At 47.4% G+C, this 13,609-nt stretch overlaps 1 protein-coding gene across 1 annotated transcript in view; it reads right to left on the bottom strand.

Annotated features, from left to right (window-relative positions):
* LUZP2 (leucine zipper protein 2) overlaps nucleotides 1–13,609 on the bottom strand; it is a 700,384-nt gene that overhangs the window by 513,211 nt on the left and 173,564 nt on the right. The window lies entirely within an intron of this gene.

The raw sequence follows: 13,609 nt of genomic DNA, 5'->3' as shown, positions 1-13,609 counted from the left end.
CCTCGTGCCATTTATAAGTGCGTAAAAATGTTTTCTTGTTAGCAGCGTCTCTTCAGTTGGAAACGGGGATGTATTGCTGGTGAATTCCATCTGTGTGAGAACACACCATTGCATTAAAAATTATTGTTCTTCATACCTCCGATCTACATGTGAGCAGCAGTGAACACCAATAGACATGCTATTTGTTAATCAGTGCTTCTTATAACGGGAAGAAGTTGCACACCGCCAATGTAGTGAGGGTATGCAACTGCTATGGAGGCAGTGGAACAGGTGGGCCTGTGGCCGAATAACACCACCCCTGTCCTAATGCTGGTTTGCCTTGCTGTTGAGCTGAATGTACGGTAGAGCAGCAGAAATTTCACTTTTACATTCCAGCTGCTCGGGAGGTTGCTTGTCACATCCAATCAGGACTGACTGGATCCAAAAACCTGAAAGACTCATGGGCTGTGAACAAACAGACTGCCAGTTCACACAAAAGAGTGGTAAACAATAAAGAAAATAGACAGCAGGGAAACACTGTCTCTAAAAAACCCTTTACTCTGGAAAGGGACTACCTCTAGGCAGGTAACCCGCCCTAACAAGGGTGAACCTGACCACATACTTAGACCACTAGCAGACCCTATGTGGGAGAGGAAAAAAGCACAGAGATCAACAATATGATATCAACAATAGTAACATCAGTACTTAGCTTTGTGAAGAATCAGGAAAACAGGAGACCAACCTCTAACTTCTAACACAGTCAGAGGAAGACTGAATTGAACAGCAATGAGCTAAGGGCAAGGCCAGGTTAAATAGTCCTCCCAAATTACCCACAGGCGAAACCAAGCAAGTTGCATCTAAAACTACTCCCACCAGATCCAGAAGATGAAGACAACCAAATACAAGATCTGAACCAGATTACTAGAAAGGAACAGATCCCAGAACCACCGGAATTCTGCTCTTTCAGTTTGTGCAGACTGCTCCTTTCCCTCCTTCCTTCTGTCAGTGCAGTTCTGCTGTGAGACTGGGAGGAGCAGCCAGCACTGACTGGGAGAGCAGCCTTCCAAAAACCAGGATTGTAAGTGACAGGAGACTCCCATTCTGTGAAGAGTCACAAATAGGTCTCCAGTCATATGGGATGCCACAGAGTGGGAACTCCAGTGCTATGGGTGGCTACAGATGGGTACTCTAAAGCTCTAGGTGGCCACAGAAAGGGGATTCCAGAGCTATGGGGAGCCACAAAAGGGGGACATTAATATTATGGGGGAATTACTAAGGGGCTAATTGGGGGTAGTGGCATCATGGTAAGAGTGTACAAAAATGAGTCATGGATGGAGGAAATCTTCATGATTATCTAGACCTAGATAAAGAACAATAACAAAAATGGACATCACCAATAAGACGACACCACCTGTGATCACTTTGGGCAACTATACTGCAATCATTATCATTGTGTAGAGCTGGTATCTGATTATTACATGATGATTATAGGGTGAATGGGACAATATTAAGTTTTGTTATGGGGCCCCATTAATTCCATGTACACACCTGTTGGGCAGAGAACCTGCCTGAGTAAAAGGGCTTTTATAAAGACAAGTTATAATAGGACTAAACATGGTGTAATATTTGATATTATACACTTTAATCTCCAGAACTGCATTTAACAGTTTTATATTTGTCATCATCTCCCTTATTTTGTCAGTTTGTATTCTGTACCCTCTTTCCTAACGTGTAAGAGTTCAAGAAAAGAGATTGACAGCATTCATAGCACTAGTTACAATGTGTATTCAAAGATTTATTTGTACTCAACATATGATAAAATACATCCAGGGCGTAGCCTTAATTCGTTTCAGCAAAAAACATTAATTTGAACATTTTGGTCTATATAACCCAAAACAACAAATCAGTCTGATGTGAACTGACAGAGCGCTGCCGAAGGTTGGAAAATAAATCTTTGAGTATTTATTGCAAATAGAACTAAGAATACTGTAGACATGTTTTCTTGAATGAGTGAAGTGACTGTTGGTTCTCCAAGTGAATGGTGTACAGAACACATATTCCTTCTTGTGCATAGAGCTTATGGCAGCACACAATGCCATAACAGGTACTACAATAGTAGCATAGGTAGTAGATGTGCCACCTTATATGGTGCCATGCTCTGCATACTTCTATACAGCATCATATTATAGTGGCATTCTCCCCTTGTACGACATTGGATGTATATGGAGCTACAGTATCAGACAATATACTTCTATTAGTGCTGAATTCTGACTCCTTTCAACTTGGAACTTGTACAACGCCATACAATTGGGGTAGCCCAGTGCAGGCCTTTTCTGGGGAGACAGTGGGGAATAAGATGGTTATCACTGGTGGCTCTGCTGCTCCGCTCCGAAGGTCAGATGTGACCTGGCTTGGCTACTCACAGTGGTAATAGTTATAATGGTAATAAAGGTTTGTGAGTCTAATATCCTTTAGGTTAAGCGTACTGGTAGCAACTGAAGAAAGAGTCCAAACCAGGGATGATGTAGTAAACTAAGGATATAAAGCTTACTCAATGCTTTAGCACTTTCATAACAGTTAAACGCAACATATAAACTTTAGTTCCTGCACATATGACTTGCAATTACAACTTCTCAGGTAGAGGAAAATTTCACAGTCTTTCTCCACCGTTTCTCTCTCTTGCTATCCCGAGAAATAGAGATGTTGTACTGCTGGTATGCACTACTATAGGGAGGCAATATTCGTGGAGAAATGGAGGGAACCAAGCTGGCACCCCTGTGGACACTATCCTTTGGCTTGGGCAGGGGTAGCTTACTCACAGTTGATAATGGCTGTTTTTTTCCTTCCCAGATACATGAGACCTTGCCCCATCTTGGAATGCTCCTGCCAGTAGAGTTTGAAATAGACTCCCCATTCCCAGGATTCTCCTTCTCCTTCCACGGCTCTCCTGAACTTAGTCTAGGCTGAGACTAGCCTTACTCCCTATCTAACTCACCACACTCAGAGACACCAGACAGACAGTGACTCAGACCTAGACAATACACAAAACACCACCTTGTCTCCTATATTGAACAACACAAACAGGCAATTCACCAATACATTTAGCCTGGGTTCACACGGGACCTATTCCCGCCGGAAATCCCGTGGTTTGGCCGCAGCCGAAACCGCGAGATTTCTGACGGGAGAACCGCCACGGAAAAACCCACGGCGGCTTTGAAGCGGCCCGGCCACTCGCTCTTCCGCTGCGCCCGTGCTCCCATAGAGGAGAGCACAGCCGCGGCGGAAAGAAAAATAGAATGAGCATGCTGCATATTCTGAAACCGCGGCTGCGGCGGCCGCAGCCGCGGTTTCACCCGGACTTACCGCAGCGGATTGGCCGTCCCGTGTGGACGAGATTTCTGAGAAATCTCGTCCACATGAGCTGGCTAATCCCGAGCTTAGCGGCCGCGGGCGGATTTGCCGCGGCAAATTTCCGCACGGAATTGCCGCAGCACATCCGCCCTGTGTGAACCCAGCCTTACACATACTACAGGAGGTAATTAAAGTTCTGTGTGGGCCCTTAAGACTGTGACACTACACAATGTAACATAGTATGTTGGGCCAAAAAAAGGCATATATTCATCCAGTTCAGTCTCCCCACCTCCCAATGTTGATCTAGAGATAAACAAAATAAAAACCCAATGAGGTAGAACTAAATTTTACCCATTTAAGGCTGCCTGTCCATGGGCGATAGTCATAGTGTGATCAGCAGTGATAAATCCGCGGCATTGAATTTAATGAATGGCTGAGCGCTGCATGTGATTGGCTGAGTGCTGTGAACAATCACAGGCAGCGCTGAGCTGTCATTCAATAAGTGGCTGAGCACTGCCTGTGATTGGCTGAGCATTCAGCCAATCAAATACAGTCCTTTCAGCAGGCAGGGATTTTAAATCCCCACCTGCTGAAACAACTTCACTACAGTGCCAAGAAATCAAACAGCTAGATGTGCCTGAGCGCCGACAGCAGCAGAGAGGTTAGTATATATTTTTTTCTATTTTTTACACAAGCCATGGATGACTTTCATGGAAGGGCTTATATTTAAAGCCCTTCCCCGAAAATCACTGCAGGGGTTGCCAGGAGCCCATTGCTTTCAATGGGCATGGACCTGCATTCACCCATGTTTTGGCACATCCGTGGATGCACAGATTTGTGCGCATCCACATGCATGCAAATACATGCTCGTCCGATTGAGGCCTAATATTGTAACGCTCATAAAAGGCAACTAGGCCCCTCTTAAACTACTTTATTGAGTTCACCATCACCATGTCCTCAGGCAGAGAGCTCCATAGTCTCACTGCTCTTACAGTAAAGAACTCCCTTCTACGTCAATGTACATGATCCATAAATTTATTGACAAGTGATATTGAAAGAAGCATTTGAAGAACTTCCTGGCTCTGTATATGTATGACTTTGCCCTGTTTCTTTAAAGGAACCTGTCATTGGGTTCAGAAGAGCGACAGCTCTCTCCCTATGCACAAGCAGGGAGAGGAGCTGTGGACAGGGAGAGCCAGCATGATCTGTCTCATTGATTCAAGAGCTCTGTTCCCATGTCAAACAGTCTAACTTTAAAGTGTGCTTTTCCTAAAATGTTGCAGCATTTCAGAGTAACACTTACATGGGGACAATGTGCAGATCTGTTCGGGGTTCATGCTGCCCATAGCTCGGGCAGCATGAACCCAATGACAAGTTTCCTTAGATTTCTTGTCCCTCTGCCCTAGCATAATATAGAGATGCTGGAAGCAAGCAGGCCAAGTCAGTTTGTATCATGAATACAAATTAAAATCTGTTCTTTTATGGACTCTATATGTTGTTCTGAACTGCTAAGTCTAGAAATATATCCTTTGCTGAGATGAAAAGTTATTTTGGATAGAGTCCAATTTACCTGAGCCAAACTTTTAAGAAACGTTATAAATAAATAAAATAGAAACTATTGACCAAAGTTCAAAGATGAACAATTATGTATTCAGAAAACAAAGGTTTAACCAAAGTAATATTCTGAACATTTCTACTAGAAAACATACAAAATTTCAATTATTTGACCAGCTACTTAATATCTATAAAATCTAATTGATTTCTAACAAAAGGAATCACATTTAGTACTCAACTCAGGCTTAACCCTTTCCAATCCAATTTGTATCCTGGTTTTCCTAGGGGGGCTTACTCTTTTTCTGTCAATATATAACAGTGCTATCTGCTGGCTAAAGCCAGTACTGCATGAGGTGACACGTTGGATAGGCTTCGACAGCAGAGAGGCTGGCAATATACAGTAAGAGAACCCCGACGGATGTCTTCCAACATCGGAGCTGTACAGCCTTAAATCATAATGTCTGAACACGTCAGACAGTGGATTGGAAAGGGTTAAGACCAATAGTAGTATTATACCCAGTAAAAATACATATTACAATAAAATTATGTGTTTCAAGCCTGTTTGGGACCCTTCACCAAAGTATAGTAAAGCAACACCGTGTAGACAATATAGGCAAGCCAGCTGCTGCCGAGTCAAATGACAAAACTGTTGCTACTGTACTTTTGATATCACCAAAAATATTAACTCTTTATACAACCTTTACAGAAGGGTGAAGGAGCTATAAAATTTAGCTTAAAAGGAATTCTATTAAAGTGGTTTTCCCTGATTAAACTATTGATGACCTATTATCAGAATCCATGGTCATGGCCTCAGATGATTGATTGGGGATCCCAAACAGCAGACTCCCTCCTATCAAGGGCATATCTATAGGGGATGCAGGGGGTACAGTTGCACCTGGGCCCAGTAGCCTTAGGGGGCTCATAAGGCCTCTCTTCTCCATATAGGGAGCCCAGAACTATGAATAAGGCATTATAGTTGGGGTCCCTGTTACAAGTTTTGCATTGAGGCCCAGGAGCTTCATATTACGCCTCTGCCTCCTATCAACTATTGATGACCTATCATGAAGATAGATCATAAGTAGTTTAGTCGCAGAAAACCCCTTAAATTGTTTAGTTTACTGTTAGAGATGAGCGAGCGTACTCGTCCGAGCTTGATACTCGCTCGAGTATTAGGGTGTTCGAGATGCTCGTTACTCGAGACGAGTACCACGCGATGTTCGAGTTACTTTCACTTTCATCTCTGAGACGTTAGCGCACTTTTCTGGCCAATAGAAAGACAGGGAAGGCATTACAACTTCCCCCTGCGACGTTCAAGCCCTATACCACCCCCCTGCAGTGAGTGGCTGGTGAGATCAGGTGTCACCCGAGTATTAAAATCTGCCCGCCCGCGGCTCGCCTCAGATGCGTTCTGACATAGTTCAGGGAAAGTGCTGTTGATGCCGGAGCTGCTATAGGGAGAGCGTTAGGAGTGATTTTAGGCTTCAAGAACCCCAACGGTCCTTCTTAGGCCATAGAAATCGCAGATCGCACCTATCTGCGATCTGCGATTCCTGTTCTCTTCTCTATATGCGCTCAATGGGGCTGGCGGCAGCAGCGCCGACCCCATTGAGAACATATAGAAGACAAATCATTCTTCTCTGCCACAGCTGTAACAGCTGTGGCAGAGAAGAACGATGTTTGCCCATTGAATTCAATGGAGCCGGCAATACAGCAGGTTCCACTGAAAGCAATGGGCTGCCGGCGAGCGCGGGATGAATTGTCGGGAAGGGCTTAAATATATAAGCCCTTCCCTGCAATTCATCCAGAAATGTGTTAAAATAAAAAAATATATATATATATATACTTACCTTGTCCCGGCAGACGGAGTTCAGCCGCGGCGGCCGGCAGTTGGTGTGAAGGGGGTGTGAGTCAGACTCAGCGCTGAGCCAATCAGGGGGCAGGTCTGACTCACACCCCCTTCACACCCACTGTAGGCCGGCCGCGCTGAACTCCGTCTGCTGGGACAAGGTAAGTATATACCGGCGTATAAGGCGACGGGGCGTATAAGAGGACCCCCCAACTGTCACCTTATACGCCGGGAATACAGCGGAGCAAAAAATAAAAATCATTACTCACTTCCCCCGACGTTCTGCGGCGCTGCTGCAGGCTGTCGCTCCCTCCTGGTCCCTGGCAGAGCATTGCTTTCTGGACGCAGGGCTTGAAATCCCCGCCTCCAGAAAGCTACTGTGATTAGCTAACACACGCCGTCAGCCAATCACAGCCATTCAATGGCATCATTGTCATTGGCTGTGATTGGCTGAAGGCACGTGTTTTCTGGAGGCGGGGATTTCAAGCCCTGCGTCCAGAAAGCAATGCTCTGCTGGGGACCAGGAGGGAGCGACATCCTGCAGCAGCGCCGCAGAACGCCGGGGGAAGTGAGTAATGATTTTTATTTTTTGCTCCGCTGTATTCCCGGCGTATAAGGTGACAGTTGGGGGGTCCTCTTATACGCCCCGTCGCCTTATACGCCAGTATATACGGTATATTTTTTTTATTTTTACACATTTCTGGATGAATTGCAGGGAAGGGGTTATATATTTAAGCCCTTCCCGACAATTCATCCTGCGCACGCCAGCAGCCCATTGCTTTCAGTGGAACCTGCTGTATTGCCGGCTCCATTGAATTCAATGGGCTAACATCGTTCTTCTCTGCCACAGCTGTTACAGCTATGGCAGAGGAGAACGATCTTTATGCTGACAGTGCGGGGGTGGGGCCACTCTTGCCGCTATTGTGGCTTAATAGTGGGACCTGTGAACTTGAGATGCAGCCCAACATGTAGCCCCTCACCTGCCCTATCCGTTGCTGTGTCGTTCCCATCACTTTCTTGAATTGCCCCGATTTTCACAAATGAAAACCTTAGCGAGCATCGGCGATATACAAAAATGCTCGGGTCGCCCATTGACTTCAATGGGGTTCGTTACTCGAAACGAACCCTCGAGCATCGCGATAATTTCGTCCCGAGTAACGAGCACCCGAGCATTTTGGTGCTCGCTCATCTCTATTTACTGTACATTGACTTATTCTTAAAATCAATATACAAGAAGGTCAAGTGGCATGTTTATATAGAAGTACTTTGTCCCAAGAGGAAATCATTTGAGTACATGAATAAATATGGCCAATATATGGTACTCTCAAAGGCAATGGATTCATGTTGATTAAATATACAGTGACACACAGATACGGGCATAACAAATATCAATATCAGATGAACTTTACTCAAGCTTTGTAAAATTACATTTATTAAAAATGCATGAGGTCCAAGGGGTTCAGTGAAGAAGTTGCTCGCGGGTTGGATTATTTGCTTATTAGATTGTTTAATTGCTTTGTATTGATTTGTTATTCTGTTAGTTGCTACAAACAGTACATTAATATCAGAATATACATCTTATATATTACTTGTTTATTAAGATTGAAGCTTTACTTAATGTATTGGTTATGCACTCACTGTTTAACGAACAGATTTGATTTTGAGCTACTTAGTCCTGCACTTTCCTTAGGATAAAACTATTATTTTAATTATTTAATCTTTAAAACTAGCTGCTAATCATGAATATGACTATATATTTATCGCCTATCCACTTGCAGTCTATGGTAGTCATACATTAGCCTTACCGCTCCATTCACCTGGTGGATTCAGGGAGCCAAGTTTAATGGCAAAACTTTTTTAAGGGTATAAGCACAGTGCCACTGGTCACTTCTGCAGATTTTGTTTTGGATGCGAAATGGATGGAATTTGCCATGGAATTTCCGCTACAGACATCTCGCAGCATTTCCACCCTGAGTAAACACACACTAAGGACTAGAGATGAGAGAGCATACTCGCTAAGGCAAACTACTCGAGCAAGTAGTGCCTTATTTGAGTACCTGCCCGCTCGTCTCTAAAGATTCAGCTGCCGGCGCGGGTGACAGGTGAGTTGCAGCGGTGAGCGGGGGGGGGAGGGGGGGGGGAGAGAATCTGCATGCACAATGCGCGTAGAGTAGATCCCATTTTTTTCAGTGGGTTTATTCTCATTTTTGCAGCATGCTCTATTTTGGTACTCATTTGCACACCAAAGGCACCATAGGAGTCTATATGGGGGTGCAAATTCTCACTCAATACCCACATAATTGTGCACTACATTGTGCAATTTCGAGGAGATTGAAAATATCAAGGACTAATTAGGCTGAGCAGCCTTTAAAATGTGTGTGTCTTGCACCCTAGGTCCTAATTAGCTCGCATATATCCAAACAATGTCATCACCGGCCTCTGAAATCTGACCAATTCAGGACATTATTTTATCAACCTAGGTGCTGAATACAGGGTGATCATAAGTAAACTAGAGATGTTCAGAGGTCTCTAGTAAAACTTAAAGAATAAACGCTGGTGTGTATACTCAGTGGAGTAGGGGGGCTAGATTTCTAAAAGAAAAAAAGTAGAACCGAATGTTGCCACTATGGGAAAAAACTTTCTGACGGTGAGGGTGATCAATGAGTTGAACAGTAGAGATGAGCGAACGTACTCGTCCGAGCTTGATATTTGTGCGAATATTAGGGTGTTCGGGATGCTCGTTACTCGTAACGAACACCATGCGGTGTTCCGGTTACTTTCAGTTTCCTCTCTGAGACGTTTGCGCGCTTTTCTGGCCAATTGAAAGACAGGGAAGGCATTACAACTTCCCCCTGTGACGTTCAAGCCCTATACCACCCCCCTGCTGTGAGTGGCTGGGGAGATCAGGTGTCACCCGAGTATAAAAATCGGCCCCTCCCGCGGCTCGCCACACATGCCTTGTGACTTAGCTGAGGGAAAGTGCTGCTGCTGGTGCTGCTGTAGGGAGAGCGTTAGGAGTTAGTGTAGGCTTCAAGAACCCCAACGGCCCTTCTCAGGGCCACATCTACTAGTGTGCAGTACTGTGTTAGCACAGTAATTTTTTTTTTTTGTCCAAAATTGGATCTGCAGAGCATTGCGCCCAGCAATAGGGACAGAAGTGGGGGTTAGGCAGGGAGAGTGTTAGGAGTTAGTGTAGGCTTTAAGAACCCCAACGGTCCTTTCTAGGGCCACTTCTATCCGTGTGCAGTACTGTCCAGGCTGCTGTTAGCAGTGTTGCATATTTTTTTTTTTTTTCTCAAAACCGGCTGTGCAGAGCATTGCACCCGGCATTAATACTACAGGGATAGAATTGTGTAGGCAGGGCCAGAAGACATTTATTATTAATTGAATACACGCAGTGGGGTCTTCCCTTTGCTAAAAAGGAAAAGAAATTATATTTGGCCTGCCTGTGTCAGTCCTAAGGTCTGCGTGTACGTGTGTGCTGCGTGTACAACGTACAAAAATCAGATGCAACCAGCTACGCTTTACTGCAGCCTAGCGCCATTGTCTTTCCTGACTGGCAAATACCTGCTCTGCTAGAGTTAATAACTCTGCTACACTATAGTTGTGTGTCACTTTTTGAGGGCCACACCACAGATATTAAACTTCTTGTTCATTGAATATACGCAGTGGGGTCTTCCCTAAGCTAAAAAGGAAAAAAATTATATTTGGCCTGCCTGTGTCAGTCCTAAGGTCTGCGTGTACGTGTGTGCTGCGTGTACAACGTACAAAAATCAGACGCAACCAGCTACGGTTGAGTGCAGCCTTGTGCCAATTTCTTTCCTGCCTGGGAAATCAAATCACTGGTAATACAGCATGCTGAGGGGTAGGGGTAGGCCTAGAGGATGTGGACGCGGCCGAGGACGCGGAGGGCCAAGTGAGGGTGTGGGCACAGGCCGAGCCAGTGCGGTGGCCAGGGGTAGAGGCAGGGCCAGACCGAATAATCCACCAACTGTTTCCCAAAGCGCCCCCTCGCGCCATGCCACCCTGCACAGGTCAAGGTGCTCTACGGTGTGGCAGTTTTTCACAGAGACGCCTGACGACCGACGAACAGTGGTGTGCAACCTTTGTCGCGCCAAGATCAGCTGGGGAGGCACCACCAACAGCATGCGCAGGCATATGATGGCCAAGCACCCCACAAGGTGGGACGATGCCCGTTCAATGCCTCCGGTTTGCACCACTGCCTCTCCCCCTGTGCCCCAACCTGCCACTGAGATCCAACCCCCCTCTGAGGACACAGGCACTACCGTCTCCTGGCCTGCACCCACACCATCACCTCGGCCCCATCCAGCAATGGCTCTCAGCGCAGCGTCCAGACGTTGCTAGTGCCACAGTTTGAGCACAAGCGCAAGTACGACGCCACGCACACGCACGCTCAAGCGTTAAACGTGCACATTGCAAAATTGATCAGCCTAGAGATGCTGCCGTATAGGCTTGTGGAAACGGAGGCTTTCAAAAGCATGATGGCGGCGGCTGCCCCGAGCTACTCGGTTCCCAGTCGCCACTACTTTTCCCGATGTGCCGTCCCAGGCCTGCACGACCACGTCTCCCGCAACATTGTACGCGCCCTCACCAACGCGGTTACTGCCAAGGTCCACTTAACAACGGACACGTGGACAAGCACAGGCGGGCAGGGCCACCATATCTCCCTGACGGCACATTGGGTGAATTTAGTGGAGGCTGGGACAGAGTCAGAGCCTGGGACCGCTCACGTCCTACCCACCCCCAGAATTGCGGGCCACAGCTCGGTGGTGGTATCTGCGGCGGTGTATGCTTCCTCCACTAAAGCACCTTCCTCCTCCTCCTCCTCCTCCAACGCAACCTCTGTCTCGCAATCAAGATGTGTCAGCAGTACGTCGCCAGCAGTCGGTGTCACGCGGCGTGGCAGCACAGCGGTGGGCAAGCGTCAGCAGGCCGTGCTGAAACTACTCAGCTTAGGAGAGAAGAGGCACACGGCCCACGAACTGCTGCAGGGTCTGACAGAGCAGACCGACCACTGGCTTGCGCCGCTGAGCCTCCAACCGGGCATGGTCGTGTGTGACAACGGCCGTAAGCTGGTGGCAGCTCTGCAGCTCGGCAGCCTCACGCACGTGCCATGCCTGGCCCTTGTCTTTAATTTGGTGGTTCAGCGCTTTCTGAAAAGCTACCCCCACTTGTCATACCTGCTCGGAAAGGTGCGCCAGCTCTGCGCACATTTCCGCAAATCCCACAAGCACGCTGCCACCCTGCGGACACTGCAACATAGGTTTAATCTGCCAGTGCACCGACTGCTGTGCGACGTGCCCACACAGTGGAACTCTACGCTCCACATGTTGGCCAGACTCTATGAGCAGCGTAGAGCTATAGTGGAATACCCACTTCAACTTGCGCGGCGCAGTGGGAGTCAGCCTCCTCAATTATTTACAGAAGAGTGGCCCTGGTTGGCAGCCATCTGTCAGGTCCTTGGAACATTTGAGGAGTCTACCCAGGTGGTGAGCGGCGATGCTGCAATCATTAGCGTCACCATTCCTCTGCTATGCATCTTGAGAAGTTCCCTGCAAAGCATAAAGGCAGACGCTTTGCGCTCGGAAACAGAGCCGGGGGAAGACAGTATGTCGCTGGATAGTCAGAGCACCCTCCTGTCTATATCTCAGCGAGTTCAGGAGGAGGAGGAGGAGCATGAGGAGGAGGAGGAGGAGGGGGAAGAGACAGCTTGGCCCACTGCTGAGGGTACAGATGCTGCTGGGCTGTCATCCTTTCAGCGTGTATAGCCTGAGGAGGAGGAAGAGGAGGAGGAGGAGGATCCTGAAAGTGATCTTCCTAGTGAGGACAGCCATGTGTTGCGTACAGGTACTCTGGCACACATGGCGGACTTCATGTTAGGATGCCTTTCTCGTGACCCTCGCGTTACACGCATTCTGGCCACTACAGATTACTGGGTGTACACACTGCTCGACCCACGGTATAAGCAGAACTTTTCCACTCTGATTCCTAAAGAGGAAAGGGGTTCGAGAGTGATGCTATACCACAGGGCGCTGGTGGACAAACTGATGTTAAACTTCCCATCCGACAGCGCTAGTGGCAGAAGGCGCAGTTCCGAGGGCCAGGTAGCAGGGGAGGCGCAGAGATCAGGCAGCATGTACAGCGCAGGCAGGGGAACATTCTCCAAGGCCTTTGCCAGCATTATGGCTCCCCAGCAAGACTGTGTCACCGCTCCCCAGTCAAGGCTGAGTCGGCGGGAGCACTGTAAAAGGATGGTGAGGGAGTACGTAGCCGATCGCACGATCGTCCTCCGTGACGCCTCTGCCCCCTACAACTACTGGGTGTCGAAGCTGGACACGTGGCCTGAACTCGCGCTGTATGCCCTGGAGGTGCTTGCTTGTCCTGCGGCTAGCGTCTTGTCAGAGAGTGTGTTTAGTGTGGCTGGGGGAATCATCACAGATAAGCGTACCCACCTGTCAACCGACAGTGCCGACAGGCTTACACTCATCAAGATGAACAAAGCCTGGATTTCCCCAGACTTCTCTTCTCCACCAGCGGACAGCAGCGATACGTAAGCAATACGTAGGCTGCACCCGCGGATGGAAGCATCGTTCTCTCTCACCATCCAAAACGGGGACATTTCTGCTTCATCAATCTGTGTCTAATATTCCTCCTCCTCCTCCTCCTGCTCCTCCTCCTGAAACCTCACGTAATCACGCTGAACGGGCAATTTTTCTTAGGGCCACAAGGCTCACTCATATAATTTTTCTAAACAATTTTAATATGTTTCAATGCTCTTAAAAGCGTTGAAACTTTAACTTGAACCAATTTTTCGTTAAACTGGGCTGCCTCCAGGCCTAGTTACCACTTAAGCCACAT

The sequence above is a fragment of the Eleutherodactylus coqui genome, chromosome 11 (genome assembly GCF_035609145.1).
Source record: "Eleutherodactylus coqui strain aEleCoq1 chromosome 11, aEleCoq1.hap1, whole genome shotgun sequence".
Lineage (NCBI taxonomy): Eukaryota > Metazoa > Chordata > Amphibia > Anura > Eleutherodactylidae > Eleutherodactylus > Eleutherodactylus coqui.
The sequence above is the reverse complement of the archived record's forward strand: the minus strand, read 5'-3'. Positions and strand labels throughout refer to the sequence as shown.